The 13,647-nt window shown below is 37.8% G+C and overlaps 1 pseudogene; it reads left to right on the top strand.

Moving 5' to 3' along the window:
• The first annotated feature begins 231 nt into the window (after window positions 1-231).
• Window positions 232-958, top strand: LOC129656452 (E3 ubiquitin-protein ligase RNFT1-like; annotated as a pseudogene).
• The last annotated feature ends 12,689 nt before the right edge of the window (window positions 959-13,647 follow it).

Consider the following 13,647-nt stretch of genomic DNA (forward strand, 5'->3'; position numbering starts at 1 on the left):
ATGCAAAGAAATTTGGATCAGAGAAAAAGCATACCGGAGCCATGCCAGTCCTCCAGGAACTGCAGGCCCTGAGGCTGCCTAACCTCCCAAAGTGCCTTTGCAACCAGATGGACAGGAGAAGGACCTTGCCTTCATTCTGGAGATCCATATCTAGAGATTCATACCCAGACAAATGCCAAGCCTAAAGGATATGCTGAAAATCCAAACTCCAGAAAAGTGTGAAATTTCTCTTGGAACTGGGCCTCTAAATAATTTTCAAACCAGGCTTTTCTAAGAAAAATGTGCTCAAAATCCAGTAAGCTTGGTTACTGGTATTCTTAGCAGGATTTTCCATTCTCTTTCATTCTTGGTCTCTTTATTACAACTTAATCTTTTTAAATCCTATTTTGGATCATTCGAACTTCTCAGAAGTACTTTGGATTATTGGAATTACAGACTTCATTTTGAAATTGCTTTTCATGGCTCAAAAAGTCTTATTATACTGGTGCCTTCTTTCATCATGCTTTTTAAAGTCAAGGGTTCCTGGGGTATGCTCTTAGAAGAATTAAGTCAGTTTTACTGAATTTTATCCCCTATCAGTTTTGGTTTTATTACCTTATTTGCCTCAGGGAGTTTAATAGTATAATTAAATAGGTTCTTTGGATATTAGTTGCTTTATTCTACCTCATTTTAAAGCTTTTGGATTTTTTGGAAATCTAAGAACTTTCAGATAGGTTTGTGAATATTTTTTACACAACCAAGTTACAGAGTGACTTATTCAGATGTGGGTGATATTTGTTCAATATGTGAGGCTGAATTTCAGAAAAGCATTCTTCCCTTCTGTTAGCATATATTTTTTGAAGAGTGCATTACCTTATGGTTTTACAAAAAGAATGTATGTCCACTGCACAAGACTGTGATTTTAGACCATAGTCCCAAATGGAAAGATGGGGCTTTCTCATAACACCTTCAAATATAATTAAGTATTATAAACTATTAAAACCACAAAATACTAATTTCATTTGGTTACAGTCACTATTGCTAAAGGCATTAGGATGGATTTCAGTACTAAAAACTAAGAAAAATATTTCCAAACATTTTTAGAACACTGGACTACGATTTAAGCATGTTTTAATTTTTGTTAATTTAAATGAGTGAAAGAACACTGTTTTTGAAAATATAACAGTCAACTTAATCTGTATGTCAACAATACTTCTTCAGTCCTAATTACTTGGCCTATGATTGCCATGTAAAATTGTAAATATGTTTTCTTGTTAATTTTACCAAAAACAGCAACTGGATAGCTAACTAGAACTAATTGTTTTAGAGGAATTTGGGTCTTCTTTTCTGACACTGTTTCAGAATAATGAATATTTTTCATAATATTTTGAGATAGATTTCTATCCAAAATCTGAAATTTTAATTTTCATAAGATATATTTTATATGAAAGTTTCATATGCTATATTTTACCTAAAACCATTAGATTTTCTAAGTGCGTATTAATTTACTGAAGATGATATATTTTAATATTGTATTACTTGTTGTTATATGATTAGCAATCAGTAAGAATTAACCATTAAATTATCTCAAAACCTCAGTGTTAGTGCAAAGATTACATTATGGTGTGGCTTCTACCCAAACCTATTGTCCTCAAGGTAACCACCATCAAGCTGAAACAGAAGGGCATAGGGGCAAGGAAGCAAATAAACTTGAGAACAACATTTAGGCAAAACTTTGAATATAAATACTGGCATGTGGAACTGACTAGAAACTAACAGATCAAAAACGTTTTAAACTTCTAGGTAAACTGTACTGCCAAATAAACATTATTTTAACCTGAAAATGCCTTTGACTGTTGCCCCCCAAAATTGAGAACATGAAATGTGATCACTAAGCTGACAACAGCTTTTGCAGTCTGCTAAAGCTACAACTCATACCAAAATGGATCCTGCTGAATTCAATAAGAAAATTAAGAATCAATAACCTTGAGAATAAAAATTCTTCTTTTTAAAGAAGTTTTTTTAAAAATATTTTAAAAAAAATTTTAAACCTGCTTCTTTATGAAACTGTGTATATGCACGGGGTTTCCAGATAATGAATGATATTCATGCAACAAAACATAACTTGAGATGGTCTTCATTTAATGCCACATTTGTCAAGCTCCCTCTATGTGGCAAGTATCCTGCAAGGTGTCTATGATTGGAAGATAAATAAATGATTTACCAGGACTTAGAACACTCACAGACTAATACAATTGGTAGGGACATAGACAGCTTAACCAGGATACATGAGGGCACAGGCTATTATAAAAATAGAATCCACCAGAACTACAAAGGTTGGGAAAGAATCAGGAGCAACTGAATTTCCTTAACCCAATAATGAAGATCATTCTCAATCTGACCCAATCTGCCTTTAAAGGCTGAAATCTTACTACTTTTCTTCACACAATTACTTGCTCTCATACCCAAGCTCCACTTTTCCACTTCCATGCCTTGCCCTCTGCCTCAAATTCTCTATGACCTATTGCTGGGCACCATTTAAAGTGCTACTAAAATTTCACCCATGAAATCATCTCTGGTGCCAATGGGGTGGAATGTTCCCTCTGTGAGCTCCCATCAGCTCTCACTGCCTCTCAGGAAGTTATCATTCTCTGCCATGTATCATAGCTATTTTCTCACTTGCTGGTCTTTTCTGTGGAGACTAAACTGTAAATCCCCTGAGAACCAGGAATGTTTCTAGTCATTTTTTATATTCCCAGTACCAGGTATGGCACTTTGTAGGTACATAGTGGATGTTCAATAGGTATTTTCTGAATTTAGAATTTTAAACCCACAACTCACTCCCTGAAGATGCTGACTCAGTACATATCAGTAGTCACTGTATGGTTTGGTCCAGAGCCTAAATGCTGGTTGATATATCATGTTTTCTCATGGGAGGAGAACAACTTTGTAAATCTCCAAGTTTTCTGTACTGTAAAGGAATCTTTTCTGGAAGAATCTCTAGTAACTTTCAAAATATCATGTTCAGCATTTGCTCTTGAACAATCAGAAAGAAGAAAATGGGTGAGTGCCTCCCTTTTGAATATCAATACCATTAGCAAATGCTATTGGAGTGAGGATAGGTAGGTGAGGAGAAAATATTGACTATAAGGTTCCCATATTGATGTCATAAGAGAGCTAGAAGCTAAAAGTTTTAGTACGCATAAGTTTATTTAACTGAGGTGAACTTTAAGTTTTTGTTAACAAGAGCAGACAAGAAAGAAAATATAAATAAATCAATCCATGGATAACATCTCCATAAACTAGTATATAGATGATAGTAGAGAGACTTTTGTGGAAGTAGTCCCAATCAGTTGGGTTCTGGAGCCCCTTGACCACTGTAATTATTATAAGGAGACGTTAAACAGGCACAGCAAATCTTGCCTGTGGATATACCTACACGTACGTGCTACCATTTGACACAAACATGTAGCTATTTCACTGATGAGTAACAGAATGTAAGACAGGTTGGAGGAGCCAGGTAGGCTGATCTAGCTTCTCACATGGGAAGAGCTGTCAGAGGCAGAGATGGGACTCTACTCATCACCATCATGGGTGCACGTGATCAGTGCGAGTGATCATGGCAGGAGCATGGGCTTTGAAAGCCTTGAGCAGAAAAGAGAGGAGGTAGAGTCAGCACAATGGCATAGGCTTCGTAGTGAACAAGATTGCTCAGATCTTTGGAAAGTTACCACATTCATAAAATTCTGTGTATGGTTACTTTTTTGTGGGAAATGGTTAAGGGGCTGAGCTTCTGGATTTGGTCCTGGGCTCATATGAAATAGCAAAAAAAAAAAAAAAAAAGTAGCAGGAGTAAAAGGAAGCATGAGGCATTAAAGAGGGGAAACTCAAGGAATCATGAGTAGCACTTTACCTGTTACAGATCCTAGAAATAGAGCTCAAGCCTAATTTAACCTGATCTTCAGGGGACCTGGAGCAGTATCTGAGTTTCTTATATAAATTCACTTAAAAGTGTTCCTGAATTCTTAGAAGCGTTTTGTCATTGTGTGTTTCCTCAATTCCAATTGATGGGATAATGCAGAAAAAAGTTTTATATTAAAAAAATCAATTTTCATACTACATGAGTTCAGAATTAGTACTTTCAGAGCATTGACCAGTTATGACTGGTATCAAGACAAACATGAATTTGTTAGCTTCATCAGAGAGGGAAGGCTGAACTGGATCCACTGCAGACTATGAAATGCCATGGAGGCCATAGTCTTTTCTGAAGGCATCTACAAAACTAAACACACCCTGCCCCATGTTCTATGAACAAATAGGACTGTTGGTCACAAGGAAGGCCCAGAATGGATGTAAATGTTCCAATTCAGTTCAGTTCATTCACTCAGTCATGTCCGACTCTTTGGGACCCCATGGACTGCAGCATGCCAGGCTTCCCTGTCCATCACCAACTCCCAGAGCTTATTCAAACTCATGTCCATCGAGTCAGTGATGCCATCCAACCATCTCATCCTCTGTTGTCCTGTTCTCCTCCCGCCTTCAACCTTTCCTAGCATCAGGGTCTTTTTCAATGAGTCAGTTCTTCGCATCAGGTGGCCAAAGTATTGGAGTTTCAGCTTTAGCATCAGTCCCTCCAATGAATATTCAGGACTGATTTCCTTTAAGATTGACTGGTTTGATCTCCTTGCAGTCCAAGGGACTCTCAAGAGTTTTCTCCAAAACACAGTTCAAAAGCATCAATTCTTCAGTGCTCAGCTTTCTTTATAGTCCAACTCTCACATTCATACATGACTACTGGAAAAACCATAGCTTTGACTAGACAGACCTTTGTTAGCAAAGTAAATGGTCCAAGCTTTCATCAAAGCTTCTGCTTTCCTTTTCTGTCACTCTTTTATTTAATCCTCACAACAACTTTACATGGAAGTTAATATTATCTTGGTATTAAATATGGAGAAACTGAGGAACAGAACTGACCAAGTTCACATAGTTAGTAAATAGCAGGACCAGAGTCCAAAACTATTTATATGACTGTGAAGCCCATGAGCATAATGATTAATAAGTCAATTAATCAACTACTTTTTGAGCATCTACACTGTATAAAGTACTAAAATAAGCATACTGTTAGCAAATGCTACATACATTATTGTATTACTCATCATTCTCCAAAAAAAAACAGAACCAATAGGATATATATATGTGTGTATATGTATATATTTATTATGGAAGTTGGCTCACATGAAAACAGAGGCTGGTAAGTCCAAATCTGCAGTGTGGACTGGCAGTCTTGAGACCCGGGAGAAATGACGATGCATCTCTAGTCCCAAGCCCAGCAGGCACAGGCCCAGGAAACCTGATGGTAGCTATGAAGTCCAAAGACCATCTGCTAATGACTTTCTCTCACTTGGGTGAGGGTTGGCCTTTTTGTTCTGTTTAGGCCTTTAACTGACTGGATGATGCCAACTCACATTATAGAGGTCAGTCTGCTTCACCCCACCCATTAAAATGTTAATCTCATCCGAAAACACCCTCACAGAAATGCCCAAAATATGTTTGACCAAATATTTGCACACCCTATGGTCCAGTCAAGTTGACACATAAAACTAATCATCACAATTATATTTAAAATGAGCCTCCCTCTTCTCAAACCTTTTTTATAGTAACTTCATAATTTATATACTTTACTAGCCTGGGATTTAATCCAAGTACTTTTTAGTCTCAAACACTTGCTTCTGCTGCTGCTAAGTCGCTTCAGTCGTGTCCAACTCTGTGTGACCCCATAGACGGCAGCCCACTAGGCTCCTCTGTCCCTGGGATTCTCCAGGCAAGAACACTGGAGTGGGTTGCCATTTCCTTCTCCAATGCATGAAAGTGAAAAGTGAAAGTGAAGTTGTTCAGGAGGGTTCGACTCTTAGCGACCCCATGGACTGCAGCCCACCAGGCTCCTCCATCTATGGGATTTTCCAGGCAAGAGTACTGGAGTGGGGTGCCATTTCCTTCAGGATATCATTTACATTTGTACCTCTTATTTTTAAACTTTAAATTAGATTTTAAATGAAGATTTTTCAATTACTGTGTCCTCAGGAAACTTGTAAATATACTAAGACATAAGTCTGAAATTAATACTGTCAGGATTAAGCTCCTATCTAAAAAAAACATTACTTAAATAAGTATTTTTTTTCCACATTTACCATATAGATAAAGATAAGAAAAAAAGTCAGGGAAATGAGTACTGAGGAGGCACAATGTGAAAGTGAACGTGAAGTCGCTCAGTCGTGTCTGACTCTTTGCGACCCCATGGACTGTAGCCTACCAGGCTCCTCCATCCACAGAATTTTCCAAGCAACAGTACTGGAGTGGGTTGTCATTTCCTTCTCCAAGAGATCTTCCCAACCCAGGGATCAAACTCAGGTGTCCCGCACTGCAGGCAGACTCTTTACCTTCTGAGCCACCAGGGAGGAGGCATAAAAGAAAACTTAAATCAAGTGGCAAGAAATATTACTAATAACAGAATTAAAAACAGCAGTTAACAGAACGTCTGGTGGGAAAAAAAGCAAACTTTAGAACTATGAGAACAAAATCTAGAACAATGAGTCCCTACTCTCCTGCTCAGAGCAAAGGATTAGTGCAAGAGTTAGGACTAGGTCTCAGTTTTTAGGCTCCCTGAGGGCAGGAATCACATCTTTGTGTACCCTGTATGTGGTAAAATACAGACCTTACAATAACAATTCAATAATTGTTCAATAATTTTTAAGTTAATAAATGGATATTTGAAGAAAAATAAACTAACAGAGGGAACAGAAAAAATAAGAAAGGCAGGTAGGGACTTCCCTGACAGTCTGGTGGTTAAGACTCCACACTCCCAATGCAGGTGGCACAGGTTTGATCCCTGGTCAGGGAACTAATATCCTATATGCCATGTGGGCAAAAATAAATAAATAAAAGGGCTATGATGTGGTTTGGTTACAGCCCCACTAAGTACACAGGCTGAGACTCTGAGACCTCTTTAGATCATCAAAATTGAAGGATTTACATGAGAGCAAGTGGAAGAAAAGTTATGACCAACCTGGATAGCACATTCAAAAGCAGAGACATTACTTTGCCAACAGAGGTTCATCTAGTCAAGGCTATGGTTTTTCCTGTGGTCATGTATGGATGTGAGAGTTGGACTGTGAAGAAGGCTGAGCACCAAAGAATTGATGCTTTTGAACTGTGGTGTTGGAGAAGACTCTTGAGAGTCCCTTGGACTGCAAGGAGATCCAACCAGTCCATTCTGAAGGAGATCAGCCCTGGGATTTCTTTGGAAGGAATGATGCTAAAGCTGAAACTCCAGTACTTTGGCCACCTCATGAGAAGAATTGACTCATTGGAAAAGACCCTGATGAGGGGAGGGACTGGGGGCAGGAGGAGAAGGGGACGACAGAGGATGAGATGGCTGGATGGCATCACTGACTCGATGGACGTGAGTCTGAGTGAACTCTGGGAGTTGGTGATGGACAGGGAGGCCTGGCGTGCTGTGATTCATAGGGTCACAAAGAGTTGGACACGACTGAGAGACTGAACTGAAGTGAAGTTCCCAAGGCCTGCTGGGCTTGCTCAAGTCAAGAAAACACTTTGTTCCCTAGAGCAATGTGCACATGCTCAGTTGTTTCAGTTGTGTCCGACTGTGACCCTATGGACTGTAGCCTGCCATGCTCCTCAGTCCATGGGATTCTCCAAGCAACAGTACTGGAGCAGTAGGACATATCAAAAATGAGCTATGTAAGAACTTTACTGCTTTCTTTTATTCATCCACCCACCTGGTTTTTTCTTTTTTTCTAAAAAGCTAGTTATTTTTCTAGGTTAATTAAGAAGAGTGTTCATTTGCAATTCTTTTGTAATATTTCTTTCTACCACCTTCAAATATTTGCACTTTGCTTTTCATCTTGAGAAGTCTTTTTGAAGCACTCGTATCTAATCCCTGTGCCCTGTTAGAAATGCAAGGTCAGTTTCACTTTACATGTAGAATTATGGAAATTCTGATGCAATCACAAGTCGGACACTCCTTCAAAACTCCAAGAATTCTCCTGCAGATATATAGATATAAAGAGAGATGCAGGCTTGATCCCTGGGTTAGGAAGATCCCCTGGAGAAGGAAATAGCAATCCACTCCAATATTCTTACCTGGGAAATCCCATGGACAGTGGAATCTGGTCGGCCACAAGCCACGGGGCCGCAAAAAGTTGGACATGACTGAACAACTGAGATTTATTCATAGCATATATACAAATACATACACAGAAAACCAAAAAGCTTTTCACTTCATAGAGTACATTTTTGGGGGAAGAAACCCAAAGTTTTGTCATCAATATATGTAAAGCACCAATTAAATAAAGCTATCATTTTACAGCTTTCAGAGCAAGAGCAGAATTCCTGGTCTAGGGTCCAGACTATCACATCTGAGGAAACTGCCTTGAGATTCTTCGAACTCCAACATCTCATCTACAAGAATTTGTTGTGGTTGTTCAGTCACTCGGTTGTGTCCCACTCTTTGTGACCCCATGGACCGCAGCTCTCCAGGCTTCCCTGTCCTTCACCAACTCCTGGAGCTTACTCAAACTCATGTCCATTGAGTTGATTATGCCACCCAACCATCTCATCCTCTGTCATCCCCTTCTCCTCCTGCCCTCAATCTTTCCCAGCATCAGGGTCTTTTCCAATGAGTCAGCTGTTCCCATCAGGTGGTCAAAGTATTTCAGCTTCAAGCTCAGCATTAACTCTTCCAATGAATATTCAGGACTGATTTCCTTTAGGATTGACTTGTTGGATCTCTTTACAGTCCAAGGGACTCTCAAGAGTCTTCTCCAACACCACAGTTCAAAAGCATCAGCTCTTCAGTGCTCAGACTTCCTTATGGTCCAACTCTCGCATCCATACATGACTACTGGAAAAACAGTAGCTTTTACTAGATGGACCTTTGTTGGAAAAGTAATGTCTCTGCTTTTTAATATGCTGTCTAGGTTGGTCATAGATTTTCTTCCAAGGAGCAAGCATCTTTTAATTTCAAGGCTGCAGTCACCATCTGCAGTGACTTTGGAGCCCAGGAAAAAGTCTGTCACTATGGATATTACTTCTCTGTCAAATGTGAACATCATGTCACAACACGTGTCCCTGCTGGTTGTGGTGCTCACAATGGGGTCTCTGTCCCGCTTACATAGGACCACTGTGTGATCCTTCAAGCTCAACTAAGGCCAACAGAGGCAGGTGTTTTATTATAACATTTCTCTATTTCTTTGTTTCAGCTTCATTTCAAAAGATGATTTCCTTTTACCTTGGAGTCCAAAACTTTGTTTAAATAAGGAGGTCATAGATGATTCACGCTTTACTACTTCCCAATACTTCTTTCCACTAGTCAGTTACTTGATTATATCTAAGCCCTTTCATTTAACACTAGACAGAAATGCCCTTGATGAGATTTTCTGGAGAGTAATGTGCTCTTTGCCCGGGAAAACTGGCTATAAAAGTTATATCCTCCTTTAGCTTGGAAAATTTACCACTTATGTCTATGAGATAAAGCAAAGCATGAAACAAAATACAAGTGCCATCCTGGTAACCTTGATTTTCTGGGACAGTTCAAATTTCATGCATTAAAATATAGTATTAATGTCAACTAATAGAGGTTTGGTTAAATAAATTGCAATATATTAAACAACAGGCAACTGTACAGTCATTTAAAAGATGGATAGAAGAATATGAAATGGAAAATATAGTACATGTTTAGGTTAGGAGCAAGATTATAAAATACTATTAGAGAATAATTTAACTTTGAGAGAAAGAACTGAAAAATGTGTATCAACATAATAATTTTAATTATGTATTTGTGGTAAAATTATGCATGATTTTTATTTTTTCCTTGAACTTTTCCATATTCCTAACTTTTCTATGGTGCTTAAATAGATTTAAAGTGTTTAAATACAGTCAGTATCATCCATTCGGCAAAAGATACCTAAAAAGCAAAAGTTACTGTTTCCTATTAAATCAAGTACAAGCCTCTTTTCCATGATCTTTGAGCTCATTCTTGCCCTTTCTTTCTAGTCAAATGTAAGACAATTTATTCCAAAACTTAGCAGGTGGAAACAGTGTACATTTTCAGCTCACAGTCTCCATAGGTCATGAGTCTGGGCACAGCTTATCTGGACTCTCTGCTTCACGGTCTCTCAGTCAAGCAGTTGGCCCAGGATCTACAGGTTCAAATCGGGAAGGACTGACTTCCCAAGCTCACTCCATGGTTGCTGGAGCATTCAGCTTCTCACATGCAGTTGGACTAAAGACCTCAATTCCTTGCTGCCTGTGAGCCAGAAGTTTCTCTCATCTCCTGGCCACATGCACCTCTCCCACTCAGCAGCTGTTCACCAAAGCATGAGAGAAGACAACAGAGAGGATCTGTTAGCAACAGGGAAGTTGAAGTATTTTTTAACTCAATCTCAGAAGTCCCGGCCATAGTCTATTGTCTAGAACTAACTCATGAAGTCCAGCCAAGTCTCAAGGAGAAAATTGCACCAGGACATGAATACCAATAGGTGGGATCCCTGGGAGCCATTTTAGGAATGTGCCTACCACATCATCCTATCCAATTGGTCTTTTTGCAATTTCTCTGCTTTACCTTAGAAGTCTCTTTTATTTCCCTCAACTCCCTTCCTTCACAGTCTGTAAGTATATAAAAATAAATAACAAAAGTCAAGTTTTTTTATTTTACACTTAAGTTTTTAGATAAGATAAAATCATATTTTTCTGATGATAAATTGATGGATTTTTTTTGGAATGTATATGTCTTTAGGGGATTTTGTGTTCCCTTAATGTGAAATAAAAAAAACTCTATCACCACATTATTTATAATACCTGAAAGCTATTTTTAAAATATAAATAAAATATAAATTTTCACTGTATATAAATTATGATCTGAAGAGTAAAAATGTTAGTCACTCAGTTATGTCCAACTCTTTGCAACCCCATAAACTGTAACCCACCAGGCTCCTCTGTCCATGGAATTCTCCAGGCAAGAATACTGGAGTGGGTAGCCATTCCCTGCTCCAGTGGATTTTCCGGATTTGGGGATTGAACCAGAGAATCCTTCACTGCAGGCAGATTCTTTACTGTCTGATCCACCAGGGAAGCACATGTAAATTATGATATCAGATCAGATCAGATCAGTCACTCAGTCGTGTCCGACTCTTTGCGACCCCATGAATCACAGCACGCCAGGCCTCCCTGTCCATCACCAACTCCCAGAGTTCACTCAAACTCAAGTCCATTGAGTCACTGATGCCATCCAGCCATCTCATCCTCTGTTGTCCCCTTCTCCTCCTGCCCCCAATCCCTCCCAGCATCAGAGTCTTTTCCAATGAGTCAACACTTCTCATGAGATGGCCAAAGTACTGGAGTTTCAGCTTTAGCATCATTCCTTCCAAAGAAATCCCAGGGCTGATCTCCTTCAGAATGGACTGGTTGGATCTCCTTGCAGTCCAAGGGACTCTCAAGAGTCTTCTCCAACACCACAGTTCAAAAGCATCAATTCTTCGATGCTCAGCCTTCTTCACAGTCCAACTCTCACATCCATACATGACCACAGGGAAAACCTTAGCCTTGACTAGACGGACCTTTGCTGGCAAAGTAATGTCTCTGCTTTTGAACATGCTATCTAGGTTGGTCATAACTTTCCTTCCAAGGAGTAAATGTCTTTTAATTTCATGGCTGCAGTCACCATCTGCAGTGTAGAATAGTCATCATTAATTAATAATAATATTAAAGTATTAAAATCATCTAGTAGAAGAACATTTAGAACATTGGAAATAATTATATTGTTAAATTTTTTTAAATCAAGATCTAAAGCAATATAGAAAGTGCTATACAAATAGTATAGTCACTATTTGTTAAAATATATAAGTAATACATAGAAATAATACTGGAAGTATGTGCATCAAAATATTAAGATTTATCTTTGGGTATTAAATCTCAAGTGTTTTTTCCCCTTCACAACTTTCAGAACTGAATATTTTATTAATACATTATTATTATATTTATTAAATGTTTATTATTATTTATAAATAATGTTTTCTTTCCTCTCAGCAATGGAATATCTAAGATTAATGTCTATTACTAATATTTAATGTATACATGTGATCAATGTTATCCCAAAATTCCTAATGGAAGCTTTAAATAATCCTTATAGTGCCAAACAATTTTGAAATTCAAGTAATGTAAATGGATTTTAAAAGGTTTTAAAAACTCATAAAGTTACAGCGATCTTACATAGTAAACAGAATATTATGTTAAGGCAAAGAACAAGAGGGAAAATCAATACTCTAGGATTCTTCCAGATAAAATCTCTTTGGAGAAGAGCATGGAGTATAACAGTTTTTGAAGAAATTAATTTTTTTCATGTACTATTTGAGCAGCTATTATTGTGCAGGGAGATACTTCTACAGCTTTAAATTCAATTTGTTAGTTTGTAAACATAAGATCCAAGTTAGTATATAAATTTTTTTGTTCGCTATATTAAATTATTTTAATGTGTCTAACAGTATTTTCTAATTAGTTCATTGAATTTATGTGTAAAACAAATTTTTAATAAATTTATTTATATTTAATTGAAGGATAATTGCTTTACCATATTGTGTTAAATTTTTGATAAAAGTTATTTGTTTTTGTGTTTTTGGTAAACCAGCCTTCCTCTATTTTTGTTATATTATGGGAAGCAGGAAAAAAATGAAAAGAGAAAGCCCCCCAACCATTAAATATCCCCTAGAGAACACCACTATATTCCAAATTAGGATCATCCATAGCTTCTGGCAGATAAAATTCATCTGACTAAAAAAAATTTTTTTTAATTTTTAAAGGACAAAATAGAAAATGAAGAAAAATTAAACTCAGGTTTCCCAGGTTTCTCTTTTAATGTTTCTTCATTTTCTATTTTATCCTTTAAAAATTAAAAAAAAAAATTTAAGCAGATGAATTTTATCTACCAGAAACTGTGGATGATCCAATTGATAAAGAGCCTCTTGATGAAAATGAAAGAGAAGAGTGAAAATGCTAGCTTTAAACTCAACATTCAGAAAACTAAGATCATGGCATCCAATCCCATCACTTCATGGCAAACAGATGGGGAAACAATGGAAACAGTGGCAGACTTTATTTTCTTGGGCTCCAAAATTACTGTGGATGGCGACTGCAGTCATGAAATTAAAAGACACTTGTTTCCTTGAAGAAAAGCTATGACCAACCTAAACAGCATATTAAAAAACAGAGACATGACTTTGCCAACAAAGTTCTGTATAGTCAAAGCTATGGTTTTTCCAGTAGTCATGTATGGATGTGAGAGTTGGACTATAAAGAAATCTGAGCACTGAAGAATTGATGCTTTTGAACTGTGGTGTTGGAGAAGACTCTTGAGAGTCCCTTGGACTGCAAGGAGCTCAAACCAGTCCATCCTAAAGGAAATCAGTCCTGAATATTCATTGGAAGGACTGATGCTAAAGCTGACTCCAATACTTTGGCCCCCTGATGTGAAGATCTGACTCAGTGGAAAAGACCCTGATGCTGGGAAAGATTGAAGGCAGGAAGAGAAGTGGATGACAGAGCATGAGATGGTTGTATGGCATCACCAACTCAATGGACATGAGTTTGAGTAAGCTC

This window comes from Bubalus kerabau, chromosome 6 (assembly GCF_029407905.1).
Source record: "Bubalus kerabau isolate K-KA32 ecotype Philippines breed swamp buffalo chromosome 6, PCC_UOA_SB_1v2, whole genome shotgun sequence".
In the NCBI taxonomy this organism is placed as follows: Eukaryota; Metazoa; Chordata; class Mammalia; order Artiodactyla; family Bovidae; genus Bubalus; species Bubalus kerabau.